The sequence below is a fragment of the Phyllostomus discolor genome, chromosome X, assembly GCF_004126475.2.
Source record: "Phyllostomus discolor isolate MPI-MPIP mPhyDis1 chromosome X, mPhyDis1.pri.v3, whole genome shotgun sequence".
Taxonomy (NCBI): Eukaryota; Metazoa; Chordata; class Mammalia; order Chiroptera; family Phyllostomidae; genus Phyllostomus; species Phyllostomus discolor.
In genome coordinates, this window is record NC_050198.1 from 22,773,801 (window position 1) to 22,791,692 (window position 17,892).

Consider the following 17,892-nt stretch of genomic DNA (forward strand, 5'->3'; position numbering starts at 1 on the left):
TTATTTTTGTAGTTTTGTAAATCTTTGTGGGAGACTAATGTTCCTCTGAATTATATCTTGGAAGTCAAATTTTTCACTGGGGCTTTTGCATCAAACTGCTCTTCTCCCAGGCTCTTTGCAGCCACATTTCCTTTCAAAATGACAGGTTGCTGCATATGTACTTCTGTTATCCTTTATTTCACCAAGACATCTTTGATTTATGGTGTTGTGTTTGGGGGTAAGAGCACAGAGGCAGTGAGAAGCAAATGCCTTTGTCTATAGATAACAGCTTCCTAATAATCCTAGCTCTTATCTGCATGTTAAATGGACAAGTTGTGCTTTGCCCGCTTGTTTGTCAGATGCCTGTAAATGAAGCATTCTCTACCTTTCAGCTGATATTTCCTTTACTTCATTAATGTTGCTAATGGTCTATTGAGAAAGGAGAAAATTGCTCCCAAATCTGAGCTTCTATTTGGAAAGCACTATTGAGATCCTAATGTACTTTGTTTTAATTTCTTTACAATACTGATAGACTTAGGTAGGAAAATGAATGGCATTGTATATTCTGGGCTATTTAGCTGTGGAACTGTTGGTATCGTGAAAGCACAGTTGCTTTTTCGTATCTAATATGTACCATAAACTGAAGTGTTTTTTTTAAATCTAAGTAATTATCTATCTTCTGTTGGATGTAAGTCCATGTTGAGACTGACGAATTTCTTTAGTAGCTTTGCTACTCATAGTATGTGTAGCATCACCACCATCTGGGTGTTGTTAGAAGTGAAAAATCTTCAGCCCTCACCCCACACATCCTGAATCTGAATTGCATTATTCATATGATCCCCAGGGAATTCTCGAGCACAGTAACGTTTGAGAAGTACTAACAATGAAGGTGGACAATTTTAGGAATCAGGGCATCTACTAGAAATTATTCCTGGCACCCACCTTCCTTCCTCCCTCCCTCCCTCCCCTCCCTCTTTCTCGGAAACAAGAACATGTTTCTTAATTCTCCAAAGCTTTGATTTTTGTGTCATTTAAAAACTGATTTTTAACTCAGTTTTTCCAGACTTACAAGAGATGAGCAAAGGGGTCATTTGATATGGTGTCTAAAGAGACACTTCTGAACTCATTGGAGAAATCACATACCAGTAACTAAAGATTTGGCATTGTTACTGACTTGCTCTGCTCACCTGCTAAAGAAGCTTTTGATGCCTCAAGGCAGGGAATAATCTCTTAGAGACACAATCAATCCTCATTATTTGTGGATTCTGTATTTGTGAATTTGCCTACTCACTAAAATCCATTTGTAAGCCCCAAATCAATACAGTGCTTTTGCAATCATTCACAGACATGCACAGATTGGTAAAAAATTTGAGTCACTTGATGTGCACATTCCCAGCTGAGGTTGCACAAGGTGACTCTGCCTTCTTGTTTGAGCTCTCGTACTGTAAACACATGTCTGTTTCAGTCTATTTAGTTGCACATTATTCCCATTTTTTCAGTTTTTTGGTTGGCGATTTTGCTTTTTAAAATGGCTCCCAAGTGTAGTGTTGAAGTGGTGGCTATTGTTGCTAAGTGTATGAAGGCTGAGATGTGCCTTATGGAGAAAATAGGTGTGTTACATAAGGTTCATTTAGGCCTGAGTTATTGTGATTTTAACTACATGTTAATGTTAATGAACCACCAATATACAGGGTGGGACAAAAGTGGGTTTACAGTTGTTCATGTCAAACATAATACAATAATTAATAAAAAATAATATAGAATAAACTCTGTTTTATGTACAACTGTAAACCTACTTTTGTCCCACCTTATATATTAAATAGGTGTCCTTATTCTTTTAAACCTTTTAAAAACATTTTATTTATTTACTTTTAGAGAGAGGGGCAGGGAGGGAAAAGAGAGAGAAACATCAATGTGTGGTTGTCTCTCACACACCCCCAACTGAGTACCTGGCCTGCAACCCAGGCATGTGCCCTGACTAGGAGTCAAACCCGCAATTCTTTGGTTTGAAGTCTGGTGCTCAACCCACTGAGCCACACCAGCCAGGGCTAAGTAGGTGTCTTTAAACAGAAATACACATAAAACAAAATTATCTGTTAATTAGGTAGCAAAAATGTTGTGACCCGAGTCTTTCAAGAACCTAACTCAGTATTTCCACAAGGAGCAATGGGTCAGTATTTGTTAATTCATTATTTTGGTGACTTTATAGAACATAAATGCTGCAAATAATGCAAGTTAATTGTATGTTTAAAATCAGTCAAGATACTATTTAAATTGGGTATGATTTTCTGTCTTATAGGCGGTGGTGAGATTATACAATTTCAAATAAAGATGCCTGGTAATTTACAAAAACATATTTCACCAATACTTGGAAGCTTTCTTGGGATTCAAGCAATATGATAGGAAGACTTTAGCTTTCTGTAGGTGAGGTTACATTCTTCTAGTTATGAAACAATTGTACTACAGTTGCTTTTAGACCACTGATTTGCATATGCTTGTTTTCATTTGAATCTGTGTCATCTTTTTCAGTCAACTTCACTGCATAAATATCCTCCTACCTGCACCCATGATTTGTGTGCCTGCTTCAGCTCAGGTCCACATCATTTACTCTCTGGATCCTAGATTTTTGTTCCCACTGCATTACTTATAGCCCACTTTCCACTGCAGTCCAGTTTCTAGTACAGTAAATTTGATCATGTCTCTCCATTATGTGAAATCTCTCAGTGGCTCACAGTTACCTTGGGATCAAACTTAAAATGAGAGTTGACCTTTAACTTCCTTGCCATTTTGCTTAAATTTGAAGGTAGTTGACCACTTGATACTCCCACCTCTGTGCCTTTGCATGCTCTGTCTCTCTGCTTCCCTTTCATCATCTACCAGGCAGTCACTTCCTGGTCTAAGATGCTGAAAATTACCTCTGGTTTGGGACCACAAATTTTTTTAAAAATTCCTCCTCTCCTAGGTAGTGAGAACCTTGATGGAAAGGGATGGTTTTGTTCAGCTCAGTGCCACTGGTGCCTTTTATAGAAGTGTTTGACCATGAAGTCACTGTAAGTATTAAATAAATGAAAATTTAGGGGTGAACCTGATCTGATTAGTGTCATAATAGAGTGGCATTGTGTCAACAGCCCTGATCTGTGCCAGTTCTGATATCACTAGTCTTTAAGGAAACCTAGTGTAGAATACATAATAAGCATTAAATCCTGGAAAATGCAGACATTTTGTGGGTGAAGAGATTAGCTCTGAAATACTAAGACAGTTGCAACTTGTTTTATATGGTTGGTTGTTTTAAAACAAGTGATGCTTGCCCTAGTTGGTGTGACTTAGTGGATTGAGTGTAGGCCTGCAAATCTAAGGGTTGCTGGTTTGATTCCCAGTCTAGGGCACATGCCTAGGTTGTGGGCCAGGTCCTTGGTACAGGGCAGGCATATGAGAGGCAACCATACATTGATGTTTCTCTCCTTCTCTTTCTCCCTCCCTTCCCCTCTCTAAAATAAATATATGAAATCTTTAAAAAATAAAAAATAAAACACGTGGTGCTTAGTATAGCATTTGTTTGTTAGGAAGTAAAGAATGTAGAATAAATTAATGCAATAAAACACTGATATTCTAGATTTTCATTTCTCCTTTCCTTGATTCACACAATCAGTAGTATGTCAGTCAAAATGAATGAACTATAGTAACATAGAACACTATGGATGACTCTTATTAATATAGTAAGTGAAAATAAGTCCCTCAAGATTTCATGATAGGAATATATCAATGTTCAACACAAGATTCCAGATGGTGGTTACCTTGGGAGGATGGTGAAGATTGGGAGGAGGAGATGGGCATGATCACATAGAGAGATGTGAGTCATTGTTCATGTTCTAGTCTCCATGGTAGGTAGTGGGTTTTTGTGTATACATGTGTGTTAATATAATGAACACAAATAAACAAGAAGAATATGATGAGTGGTCATGAACCAAGGATTTTGATCAACATGGGTTATATAACTATTTTTACCTGAGTTCTATTCTTTTTAAAAATCCTTATGTTGAAATGATAGGGGAATCTCTACACCTTTACCATTTCTTGAAAGTGAATCAAGCACATATATAAGAATTTTACATTGTTAATATAGGGAAGAAGATAAATAAAATGGCCAAATATAAAATGTAATATTAATGATTAATTCAAAGAGAGTAGGCATTATGAGAAAGAAAATAATGAGAACAATGCAAAAATAGCCTGTCTTATTTGAATCAATAGAGTACTAGAGGTGTGGAGATGAATTCCAATTAGTTTGAATGAGTTCCCCATTTTGTGGTACTTGTATTAGCTTGTCCTACATTTTGTTGGCAGCAGGAAGAAAGCAACGGGCGCTATTCAAAGAAAAGCAACTGTGTGAGGCTTGTGAGACAAATATGCATTCTATCTCTTCCATTTTGCATACCACAGAAAAAGAGCCTTGTCTTCCAATTTTATGAGAAACACCCTTCATTTGAAATGGTTTTGGTTTACATTTCTTCCAATGGTGTGCCCTCTCTCTCTCTCTCTCTCTCTCTCTCTCTCCCTCTCTTCCTCTCATGCTCACTTTCTCATCAATCCCAAATTCCCCTTTCTGCTAGAATCCTTGAAATCTCTTTCTAGTAGCAGTTGGTGCAAGACAATACATTTATTTCGGTGGCAGCCTTTTCAAGTTTTCATGCCAGGATGTCTGACTTCACAATGAGCTAGTTTTAAGGCACTTTAGATTTCAGCTGATTCCTAGTATCAGACATGAACAGACAGAATTCTGTCAGAATTCTATCGCTCTTTAGGCAGGAGCTTTAGTTACCCTGTTGGTAGAGTCCAGTGAGAAGAATTGAGTATTGTGCAGATTCCTAAGTCATTTAAAAAATTATATCATGACTGCCTTCCTGTCTCCTTGGTGATATGTGGCCATTTTCCTCCTGAAAGAGCTATTCCATGTATTTTTAGTAACAGCAGGAGAGCGTAGATATTTGGGTGAACTGTGTACCCAGCTGGAAAGCCTAAGCAGACAAAGGGTCTTAAGTTTCCCTTGATCTTGTTTGTCTCTCCAACCCCCGACTTTCTTTTTTTGTAGAGCACAGAAATGGAAGGCCCGCTTGTGAAAAGCACCTCACTTAGGGCTTCTGGCTGCCATTATCTTCTTTGGCTCTTTGTTCTTGTTTTTCAATCTGCAAGGGACCTCTTAAGCTCTGCCAGCTGTTTGTCACTTCCGCAGATATGCTGTTTCTGTCACGTCTGCCCAACCCAGCTAAGGGTGGAATCTTACTCTTTAGTGACCTATAAATAGGAGGCCCTAGAGAGTGTAATTTAGCAACATTTTTTGTGTTTTCCAAGCCCCATTTCTCTTGTCTGTGCAGCTAGCAAGTGTCATAAATGTATTACCTGATTGAATTTGGATAATTTCTAACTAAAAGCAATGTTCTTTTCTCCAAAGTAGCAAGAAAGCTGCCCTGTGTTCTTTGTGATAGCGGTAGGTAGGCAGTGCCTCTCCTTTCTATCCCATCCTCTAAGAGGCCAGCCTATGCTTTTTCACATCTTACCAGAAGAGTTCCCAGAAGTAATGCACATATACTCTTCATGCCTCTATCTACATAGACTTTGCTAGGGCCCACTGGCTTACACAAGTCATATCATCAAAGCCCAGAGTCATTGTGGGAGGGGAGACTACACAAGAGCATGGATCCAGGGAGGTGTGACTTTTGGGGTGTTAGTTAGTCTCCCACAGTAGACTTTTGAGTTGCCAAACACTTTCAGTAAAATGGATGCAGAGTTTCTGATTGAGGGATGAGAGCTGAGGATGGAGGATAACTAAATGTCTGCAGTGGTGTGATGGATGTGCTTTCTGAATGAGAAATACTATGACAAGTCTGGCTAAGCATTTTTTTTATGAAAAGTATCTGAAGTATAAAATCTAATTACTTTTGTGCATTCTTGATAAAATAAGGCACTAAAGCACTGAATAATTATAAAGACTAATAGACTAGTCTACATAAAAATAACTAACTCTTATGTGGTAAACACCATGAATAAACAAGGAAAATACACTTGGGAAAATTATAGACAACAAACAAAGGGGTAATATTTCTAAAAAAATTAACAAGAAAGGCAAATATGCCAATGAGAAAATCAGCAAAGGCCATGAATAAGATATTTGCAAAAGAAGAAATTTAAATATACATGTGGCTGACAATAAAAATTTAAGAAAACATTTGTTTTAATCAGTAATCAAAGAAACACAAACAAATATACTTGGAAAATGTCAATTTCTGATATATTTTCATAGCACTTAAGGGTAATGGAATAGAGAGATGGGTGGGAGAGTTGCAAATTTGGGGAAGGTCTCTATGAGGTGGTGCCATTGGAACAGAGGCCTGAATAAAAGAAGGGCACATGCCAAGTACTCTGAAAGCATTCCAAACTTAGGTAAGGGCAATGGTGAGTTCCTGGGGTAGTGCAAACCAGTGAGAATTCCAGATAGTGTGCGGCTGCAACCACCTGACCTGGGGAGTTAGTGGAGAATATGTTGAGATATATACTGGCCTACACAAGTCATATCACCAAAGCCCAGAGTCACTGTGGGAAGGGAGAGTATACAAGAGCATGGGTCTGGGGAGGTATGACTCTTGGGGTGTTAATTAATCTCCCACAGTAGACTTTTGGATATATATATATATATATATATATATATATATATATGCACACACACACACACATATACACATACATATACACACACAAAAAAACAGAATTATTTTCTTGAGGGCAGGCTGTTTATAGTACAGGCTTCCCTTGCTAGGTCAGAGTTCTAGGGACCCATGTGTATCAGTGTACCAGCTGGTTTTGTTGTGAGAGGCTGCATTCAACTTCAGTGAATTTTTTTGAAGACTCAACACATTTGCCTGTTTCGTGATGGGTGCTTTACAAATACAACTGCCCACATGGTGCTGAGTGTTCAGCAGTTTTTGACCAACAATGGCATGACCCCTGTGCCCTACCCTCCCTATTCACCTGATCTCTCCCTGAGCAACTTTTTTTTGTTTCCTTGGATGAAAAAAGTCCTCAAAGAGAAATGTTTTGCCAAAACAAACAAAAACACAAGTACTAAAAGTCATCAAAATTGAGTTCAAAAACTGTTTTGAAAAAACATCTCAATAGATGGATTGCATCAAATGGAGAGTACTTTGAAGGTAACTGACATTTAAACATGTAAAAATAAATTCACAATTTTTATAAATAATTTTTGTGGTCTCCCCTCATGTATAGTGATGTGATCAGAAACAGTCAGTGTGATAAGAAACAAAGCAGGTATCACAATCCACAGGATGGGGGAAAACTTTGCAAATCATATATCTGAAAAGGGACTTGTATCATGAATATATAAATAACTCCTGCAAATCAATAATAGGGCAAATAATATAATTAAAAATGGTCAAGGGATCTGAATAGAAATTTCTCCAAAGCAGATACCCAAAAGCCAATAAGTACATGAAAAAGGCTTGATGCCATTTATCATCAGGAAAATGCAAATCAAAATTACACTGAGATACCACTTTACACCCACTAGAATGTTTATAATTTTTTAAAAAAACAGTGTTGGCAACATGTGGAGAAATTGGAACCCTCATACATTGCTGGGAGGAATGTAAAATGGTGTGGCTGCTTTGGAAAACAGTCCAGCAGTTTCTTAGACATCTATGCATAGAGTTATCATGTGATCAGGCAATTCTACTTATTTACATATACCCATGAGAAATGAAACCATACTTCCACACAAAATGATGTACATGAATGATTGTAACAGCATTGCTCATAACAACCAAATAGTGGAAACAACCCAATGTTCATCAATTGAGGAAGGGATAAATAAAATATGCTATGTACATACCATGAAATATTTTTTGGAAATTAAAAGGAATGAAGTACTGATTCATGCTACAATGTAGAAGAACTTTGAAAACATTATGCAGTCACTAAAGGCTATGTACTGTATAATTCTATTTATATAAAATGTCCAGAATAGGCAAATCTACACAGACAGAAACTAGTTTAGTATTAGCCTGGACTTGGGTAGGGGAGGATTTGGAAGCAATAGCTGAGGAGTATAGGGTTTCTTTAATGTTACATTAAAAAAATCAACATGTTATTATGCATGAAATTAATCTTTTTAAAAAGGAAATATATTGTCCTGGCTGGTGTGGCTCTGTGGATTGATCACTGGCCTGCAAACTGGCTGGTTGCTGGTTCAGTTCCTAGTCAGGGCACATGCCTGGGTTGTGGGCCAGTTCCGCAGTCGAGGGGTGTGTGATAGGTAACCCATCGATATATCTCTCCCACATCTACCTTTCTCTCTCTCTCTCTCTTTCTCCCTCCCTTCCTATTTCTCTAAAAATAAATAAATTAAATCTTTTAAGAAAAGGAAATATAAGTAAGAATGTTTTAGAAAAATCAGTGACAAATGTAGAATACAATTACAAAGAGGCAGCACCTAGCTCAACTGAGGAGAGGGAAGGGTAGTTAGAAAATGTGTAAGATACATTATCAGTTGATTTTGGTCTTGGTACATACAAAAACCACAGCTACAGCTTTCCTTGAATTATTAGTTCAAAGTTTTCTAGTGTAGTAGCTGATATGGTAAAAGAGAGATTTTGGATCCTTGGATCCTGAATCTAGAGTCCATACTATTGGTAGATTATGACTTGGAGGTGATAAATGCCACAAAGGACATCTGCCCCCAACATTTCTGCCTCACCAGAAGCTACTGCCATGACCCCCACACTCATCAGAGCCACTTTCACAAGAGAAGCCTTTTTTGTGAAGATGCACCTAAATTGGAACTTGAAACTGTTTATTTATTTTTATTTGCCTTTTAAAGGCAAAAAAAAAAAAAAGGTGGAAGCATTTTAAATGGCTAGGGATTTTTATAGTATCAGTTTTATTGTAAATCTATTGTGGTTAAAAATCAAGATAAGTTATAGCATTATTTATATGAGGAAATGTGTCCAGGCTTCACACAAATAATTTCGTAATGAACCTTTTGGGAACCCAGCTTTTTGTGAGAACTGCCTACAGTTCAGAGCTTCTCTCTGTCTTGGTGTGGATGTGGAGTAGGGCAAACTGAAAAAACAAGATAAGGGGCTTCAGTTCTTCTTGTAGATTCATGCATAGTCATGTTTGCTGCTCTGATGTTCTGGGAGCTAATGTACAAGTCTGCACTTTAGCTGGTTAAATGTGATTTGCATGCAGTCGACATCCTTGAACTCCAGTATGTGATGAATTTCATTAATCCAGTGATTTGTAAAAAGAGTTTTAATTAAATGCTTCTTCATGCTCCAGAGACTGCATTGGGCTCCTCTCTATTGGTTTCCACAGTTTCTCCAGTGTAGTGATGTAAAAAGGAAAAGACAGGTAGGAATGAAAGATAATCCAGAGACCTGCAAGTACAATATTGCATATCTTGAAACAAGGGAAGTAATGTAACTTTATTTAGATGTCTCCCTTAGAATAACTGCTCTTTTCTCCTCTATTTTTGTGAAGACAAAATATTATATCTTCACTGTGCTTTGGTTTCTTATTCTGTAATAGTAGTTTTCAATTAGTGTAGCTCTAATCACCTGCAGAGCTAGTAAACTTACAGACACATGGGCCCCGTTCCAGAGCTTCTGGTTCAATAGACTTCTGGTGAGGCCTGAGAACTTGCATTTCTAGCAAGTGCTCAAGCCATGCTGCTAAGCAACCACAACTTTGGTAGCATTTATCTATAAAATTTAGAAAGCCACTTTTTCACTCCAATGTTCTACAATTCTCTGATTTCATGTTCTAATATCTGAGACATCTCATGAGACCAGAGGTGAACACTGATCATTGACATGCTCAACAATCTTTAGGACTCACTTTTTTTCCTGACTGTAGAGAAACCAAATCATGGTCATGCTTAATGTCTACAGAAGGGCTGGTGTATAGTCTAATTTGGTGGGAAAGTGGAGAAGCCAATTCTGAATTGGAGTTCACAAGATTATCAAGTGAGTCTTGAATGGCTTCAAAACCCTAACATTGTGCTCCCTGGATATCCCCAAACTCTGGCATCCCCTGAATCTTGCCTGACTTAGCCTGGTCCCTGACTGAGAAGAAAATATGGGATAACTGGAGAAATAAAGCAAAGGGGAGGAAGATGAGGAGGACAGAGAGTTATAAGAAATAATTCAAAGTAATTTTTTCCTTTATACTTTTACTTTTTATCCATCCAAGTTGTATTTAATATTCTTTTTAAAAATTACTTTATTGTTGTTCAATTACAGTTGTCTGCATTCTCCCCCCCACTCTCTTCCACTGCAGCTAAACCTCCCTCCCTACCTTGCTTCTACCCTCCCCCTTGGTTTTGTCCATTTGTCTTTCACAGTAGTTCCTGAAAACCCTTCCCCCCACTGTCCCCTTCCCCCTCCCCTCTGGCTATTGTTAGATTGTTCTTAATTTCAATGTCTCTGGTCATATTTTGTTTGCTTTTTCTTTTGTTGATTATGTTCCAGTTAAAAGTGAGATCATTTGGTATTTCTCCCTCACCACCTTGCTTCTTTCACTTAGCATAATGCTCTCCAGTTCCATCCATGCTGTTGCAAAGGGTAGGGGCTTCTTCTTTCTTTCTGCTGTGAAGAATTCCATTGTGTAAATTGGGGATACTAAGCTTTTAGTACCTTTAAACATTTGTTTTTATAGGCAATTGACACTTCTTAGAGAGTTCTTGAGAGACAATTTAAAGAGGACAAAGTGGGGGTAACTGAACTGTTAGCATATACCACAGTTATGGTCTTGAGGACCTAACCTTCCAAAAAAAGCTTGACTGCTGACCACCCCAACCTAGTGTGGGCAGTTCTCACTTCAGAAGACAATATTTGGTTTTAAAGTGTTTAGTCCCCATTGCCTTTTTTTTTCTGACCATTTCATAGTGAATAAAAGCTGTGGGTAACTTTCTTTTCCCAGATATTATTCCTGAAGCTCTTGGGAAGTGTGGGAGAATTTAAAACATGATCTCCTCTCTTTATTATTATATATTTTATTATTCAATATATCTGTATTACATTTTATTTTAAAATTTTTATTTTGTATTTTATTTATTTATTTATTTAATTTTATCAGCCATACATAATCAGATAATTAGAAATTACTCCCCAAAAGAAAGTACAAAATCTTGCAAAATACCCACAATCTTATTACTCAGAGATGACTTCCTTTAACATTTGGAGTATATCCTGTCCTGTTCTATCATATCCTTTCATACATTTTTCTGTAATCAGTGTCCTTATTTTTTACAAAAATTGAGTCCTATTCAAATCATTTAACCACCTTTTTTGCTATTTTTCCATTTTGCTCAATAAGTTTCTATGCCACAGGAGTCCTCTAAGTAATCAGTGTTCTATGATACTTTTGTTCTCCTTTTTTTTTTGCTATTAAACAATGTGATGATCTTCTTTGCATATGCATTTTTACATATGTGCCCCATTAATTCCTAAGGATAAATCTTTGGAAGCTGAATCCTGGGGTCAGAGGATATGCACTTTGAAAATGCTTATGATACTCAGTGCCAAAATGCCCCATAGAAATGTTAGGTCTGTTCACATACTCTCTCAGCAGTGTCTGATTAGTAATCTGTATGTTTCAAGATGAGTTTTTAATATTTTTAAGATGCTGCTTCATGACATTAGTGAATTTAAGTGTTGGTTTTTGAATGAAAGCATTAGCAAGCTGGATGTATTTGAAGTGTTGCTGGTGAATCTTTGGAGCGCTCTGTTCACACAACCTTTTCTGCAGCATTTTTGCACTGCTTTAATCAACCAGTTCTATTATTAGTGGAAGACAGTTGGCAAGACTATGAAATGTTTACCATTGGGCTTACTCTGTTTTTAGGAGATGCATGTATGAAAATATCTTTTCTCAAATACTACTTTATATTTATTCTTGTAGTTGAAAAGCCCATGCAGCCAAATATCTGTCCACACATACATTTCAAGACTATATTCAGTTTTGAACTCCTGTTTTAAATATCTTTTAGAATTAATGGATTTTTGTGCATGGCGCTTGGCATACAACATTTAAAAAAATAAGGTTAGAAAAAGTCAGAGATCTGTTTCCTACAATGGTACAGAGAATCCTTTGAAAAACTACTCCTTTATCTTCTCAATGAGGCAGGGACGTATTCCTTTGAAAAGAAAAATTTGGAATTCTAAAGCCATTCTTGCCAATTCCTGCAAATACAGCACTCTGATTTCACACCAGGTTATTAACAAAGACATGGATTCTGAATGATGAAAAGAAGGAAGGACACAGCAAGAAAGAATGTTGCTATGCTACATTAAATTTCCCTCTTGGATCTCAGAAATGTCCTTTTCTCCGGAGCTGGATAAAGTTTCATTATAAAAATAAGAGGTAGTACAGAAAATCTGAGAGATTTTTGTCCTAAAATGTGCAGCTGGCATCTTGAAGAAAGTTTTATCAGATTCTGAATTAGTTTAGTTAACACAATTGCCAGTTTATCTTTGTTTGGGGCTTGACAAAAACTGGCTTGATATTGTATTTAACAAAGATTTGTTAAGGTGTGTTCTGTGTCATAGCCCATGTTATAAGCATTCTATGAACACTAACTAATTTCATGTCCACCATCCTGTGAGGTATGTGTACTAATATTAGGTCATTTCACAAGTGAGGAAACTGAGGCATAGAACAATTATATAAATTTCCTAAGAATACTAAGCCAGTGTGTGATGATGTGGATTGTCAAACACAGTCAGCCTTACTCAAGATTTTGTGTTTCTAATAACTTTGCTATGCTGCCTGGTATACGTAAGCATGCACACAACATGGGTTTTAGGAAATATTAGGTTGTTTTTTACACCATTGTGTTTGGTCACCATTATTCTCTAGTTGACCATAGTTGTCACCCTTGGCAGCATATTAGAATCACTGAGAGAGCTTTTCAAACTCAGGTAGCTCAGGCAGACACGTCATCTAGTAATCAGTGGGACCCAGGAGCCAGTAGTTTTTAAAGCTCCTCAGATGATTCCAGTATGCAGCCAAGGCTGAGAAGCTCTGATCTAGGAGACAAGGCATTACTGATGGCCATTACTTTATTAGAAAAAGAGCACTGTGGCCATGTCTTGATTCATTTCACTGAGTTTTCTAAGAGATGAACTTATTCACAAAAGAGCAATCTTGTTTCAAATGGAGGCAGTGTAAGTGTGGGAAAATGGCTCCTTATGAAGATTCTGGTTCTGACAATATTTTAGAAGATTAGGGGGGTGTGGAACCATTTGTGTTAATATAATTTAATCAGCTGTTTCACTTTATTACTCGGGTGAATGGAATAGATGTCCTTCCTCAAATCAGAGCCCAGTTGGTTTTGATCTACATCTGAATCTCCAGGTGAATCCTTCTAGAGATAAGAGAAAATCATTGGCAGTAGAGAAGGAAAGTCATGTCTTAGATGGTTGAACAGTGTCACGAGGCTTAGGCTGTGGCATCTTCAATTCTCTGTGGGTACTGTAGAACTATTTTTTTCTTTCTTTGACTGGACATAGAAGGGAAACATTGAGCATGCAAGAATTTGGAATGAGTACTTCTATTGAAGCAGCATTGTGAAATTAAATAGCAAATTGCCTTTTAAGAAAAACCACTTTTAGTCACAATGGTGTGAGCATAGCATATATAACATTTAAGGAAATCTATCAAACATGGGTCAGTAGTTAATGGTAAACATTTCTGCTGTTTCGCATGAATCATGCTGAGAATGTGAACCTGTTATTTGAGGTATTTGTTTTGGAATTGTTCAAACAAGACTAAAACATGTCAGCGAAGTGGTTAGCATACTCTCTTCTGTTTAGACATCTCAGTTTGTCTCAGAAGTCTTTTGGCTCATGGGAATACCACTGGTAGAGGAGCACAAGGGTATTTGTCATTATGGATGTACATGAAAGATAATTACAGAAGGCCCTGTTTCTGTTTGTTCCTGTTGTAAAGTGTCTTCTGGAATTGCATTTCTATGATGGCTGTCTTGGGGCACATAAAAGGATTGTGATAACTGGAATAGACTGTCTACTGCTGTTTTGGGTAACAACAGATGAATTATACAGATTCTGTGGAATTTGTAATATAATCTATGACCCAAATAATGCTTTTAAATTGCAAAATGTATCCTAAATATAGAAGACTGTTCAGTAGCAATAATACAGTATAGAGAATAACCACCCATGTGCCCCCACCCCATTTAAGAAATGGAACAATAGCAGCTCCTTAAAGGTGTCCTTCCCCAGTTGCATAATACTCCTTCCCTTGACAGATAACCACTACCCTGACTTGTGTTGCTTATTTTCATACCTTTCTTTTTATTGTCCCTATGTATGTATGTATCCCTAAATATTATAATTTTTTGGTTTTGAAAACCAAGCAGCAAGCACAAACCTAGCTGTGTAAGGAAAAGGAGACAATGCTTCTTTTTGATTAAAGTCCCAAGAGAAGGGAAGTGAGCCAAGTCTCCGGGAGAAGTCTGGGTTCAGATGCCATGTGGTTATTCTGGAGAAGTGGGTGGGTAAGGCCATGTGTGAATCCAAGGGAAAAAAAATGGGCCCAACATCAGGATATCTGGTGGTGCTACAGTATAGGGCCAGGTACTACATGCCTAGCAGGAAGATATTGGGGAATAAGCCAGGGGATGGTCTCTACTTTTCAGCTCACTGGGACCTTCCTCGAGCTCTCAGGAATAGGACATAGCAGAATGTTGCCATGGAGTGAAATAGAGTCCCAGGCAGCAGAGCATGGTGGGGAGAGTGGGGCAACTATCAACCATGGTGAGGAAAAACAATACAGTAAGGATCTGAACCCTCCTCACTCAGTCATTCTGTCCTCAGATTTCATGGCATCAAGCATCTTGTGGTGAAGTCCTCAGCATACCCATCTCTGGAGTCACCCTGCTCCAGTCTGGACTGGTTGCCCTCTTTTTACTTGCCCAGCTATCATCCTGGGCTCATCTTTCACTTATCCAGAGCTTCCCTTTATCTCTCCTGCCTTACAGCTGCTTTTTCTTCAATTGTGTCTTCCTCGTTGCTTGTTCTGGTGATGCACATCCTCAAGTAACTTTATAAGGTAAGTCAAAGGGTACATAAGCCTGTGAACAGGGTGATTGCCTTTACCTAGATGGCCCTCCAAACAGGGGAGTTTCTGTTTCTAATGCCTGGAGGGGCTTGCCCTTTTCACTGTGGACAAAAGCCTCATGTACCTGTGAACTACACTGTCCTGAACAGAAATTCCTACATTACTAATGCAACAAATTAAATGTGTGAGGTCTCTTCCCACTAATCACTCTCTTAGAGTCCAGATACAATATGTGCTTCCTCCACAGTTTCTGGCCAATGTCCAGGAATCATTAAAGACTTTGGGGACATAAAAAAAAAAAGAAAAGGTACATGGGAAGTAAATTTTCTGAGGGCTTGTATGCCTGAAAATGTCTATTCTACCATCATTCTTGATTGGCAGTTTGGGAATAGAATTCCAAGTTAGAAATCAAAGTTCTGAAGGGAAATTAACACATTGCTCTGCTTCCCTCTCTACTACTGATCTTGAGAAGTGTGAGGCCATTCTGATTCCTTATAGGCTACTAATGGCCTGATTTTCTTTTCTCTGGAAGCTTGTAAAGTGTTTTTGTCCCCAAGGATCAGAAACGTCTCACTAATGGACCAAGGGGTGGGTTTGTTTTAATCCTCTGTGCTAGATGGTCTATGACATATTCTGTGCCACTTCATTCTGACACCCCATCTTCTTCTGTTTTGGACATTTTTTTTTGTTGAATATTCCTTTTATTCTCCATTTTTCTCTTCTAATTCTGCAACTAACATTCAGAAGCTAGATTCTCCATAGCAGTTATTTAATTTTCTATTCTTTTATTTTTCATCTTTGTATTTTTCTAATTTGGGAGACATATCTTCTTGCACTTCTATTGCTTTTAATTTCTCATATTATTTTTTCAATTCTAAGATGATTATTTTACATTTATAATTTTCTAGGTTTTGTTTTCTATCATTTACTTATTTCATAAATACAATATTATTCCTCTCCAAGGATAGTCATGATCTGTACTTGCTTAACTTTTCTCATAACTGTGTAGTCTTTGTTCTGTACAAGTTGTTCTTTTGTGTTTGTCTTTACCTCTCTCCTTTTTTGTTGGAAGCTTTTCACAGCTGTCTGTTAATCCCTCTTTGCTTGGGGACTAGAAAGCTGTTGTTGTGAAGCTCTGAGCAGGTGGGTGAAGCTTGTTGAATTTATTTCACCACAAGGTGATCTGGGTTGGGCATTTTTTGGAAGACCCTAATGTCTGTATCTTTAGGTCTTTCCCCTGGGATTGCTTAGATGCCCTGCAATCCCAGGGGAAAGACCTGATTGCTTCAGTTTCCTGCTGAAATGGGCGGGTCTGGTATTCAGTCTGGAGGCTCCTGAGAAAGGGGACTGGGGTACAGGCTATCTCTGCTTTCAGGGTTCAGCATGCATCTTGCTGGTCACTTAATGCCCTTCTTTGCACTATAGTGTCCATGGCCCAACTATACCTCCCAAACCAGATGCCCTATGTTTTACCCTATTCAGGAAATAACCCTCTGGATGTTTCCCTGGGTGGGGAAAGGGCAGTCACTTACTGGAATGGAGATTTTCCCCCCAACCATTTGCACCTTTGCCATCCTCTTTATCCCCAGGTCTGGGGGAGCTTGGTGCCCATGTTTAGCTTTTCTCTCTGATGGTTTGAGATCATTTTTCCCCTCACTTGCTGAATTGATTACTGCTTATCTTTCTGCTTTGAAGCTTCCAAGACTTTGCTGCTATCTCTCCCTCTTCTTTTCTCTTAGGTTTGTCTTTTACAAAAAGCCGTTCCTTTATGTGGTCTTAGTGGGGTTATAGGACAGTGAAATTAGGTGCATGTGTTTAGTTCACCAACTTAAACTTGAAGCTGGAACTTCTCTTTTTTTACTGGATCCAGTACATTTCTACCTACTTGAAGCCAAAGGCCAAGTCCATTAACAAGGTTTCTAACCATTTATCAAGCAACTTTGTGCTAGGTGCTGTTGAGCCCTTCACATGTATAGACATGCAAATGGATGGATATTACCCTTGGTTTACAAAAGACAAAATTGACCCTCAGATAAATCAGCGCACCCAAGTTCACTGCTAAAAAGTGGCAGTGCTAGGATATGAATCCAGTCCAAGATTTGGGTTTTAAAAACCTGTGAAAGTTGAGCCCTGGCTGGCATAGCTCAGTGGATCGAGCACGGGCTGGGAACCAAAGTGTCCCAGGTTTGATTCCCAGCCAGGGTACATTCCTGGGTTGCAGGCCATAACCCCCAGCAACCACACATTGATGTTTCTCTTCTCTTCTCTCTCTCTCTCTCTCTCTCTCTCTCTCTCTCTCTCTCTCTCCCTCTTCCCTCCCTAAAAATAAATAAATAAAATCTTTAAAAAAAAACAAAAACGTTTAAAAAAAAAAAAACCTGTGAAAGTTGTTAACAAGCCCAGCATTTTCCTTATACCAGTAGCTGGTTTGAACTAATGTCTGTGAATTCTATGGGGATCTCTGAATTAATTTAATTTGAAAGAGAAAAATATTCTGATATGTATTAGGATGAGTGACCTTGCCTGGGCTTTTGAAAAGTGAATGTGGAACCCAAAAAGTGTGAGAAGCTCTTGCTTTTCCCAGCTGCAGTGCTTCATGCCACCCTGATAACTTGGTGTGTGGCTGAAGGTCATTCATATAGACACTGCTGTACCATCTATCCAGAACAAAGCATGCATGGTTTTCTGGCTCACCCAGTAGAATGTGTCCTACTGACTATGCTGTAATGAGGGACATTTTTGTGTATGGCTATAAGGCTAGGT

At 38.2% G+C, this 17,892-nt stretch overlaps 1 protein-coding gene and 1 long non-coding RNA gene across 2 annotated transcripts in view; both read left to right on the forward strand.

Annotated features, from left to right (window-relative positions):
• TSPAN7 (tetraspanin 7) overlaps positions 1 to 17,892 on the forward strand; it is a 125,191-nt gene that overhangs the window by 34,917 nt on the left and 72,382 nt on the right. The window lies entirely within an intron of this gene.
• LOC118498570 lies at positions 11,140 to 16,886 on the forward strand. The gene is made up of 2 exons (XR_004901059.1): positions 11,140 to 15,120; positions 15,432 to 16,886. It is a non-coding gene; the product is annotated as an uncharacterized LOC118498570 (long non-coding RNA).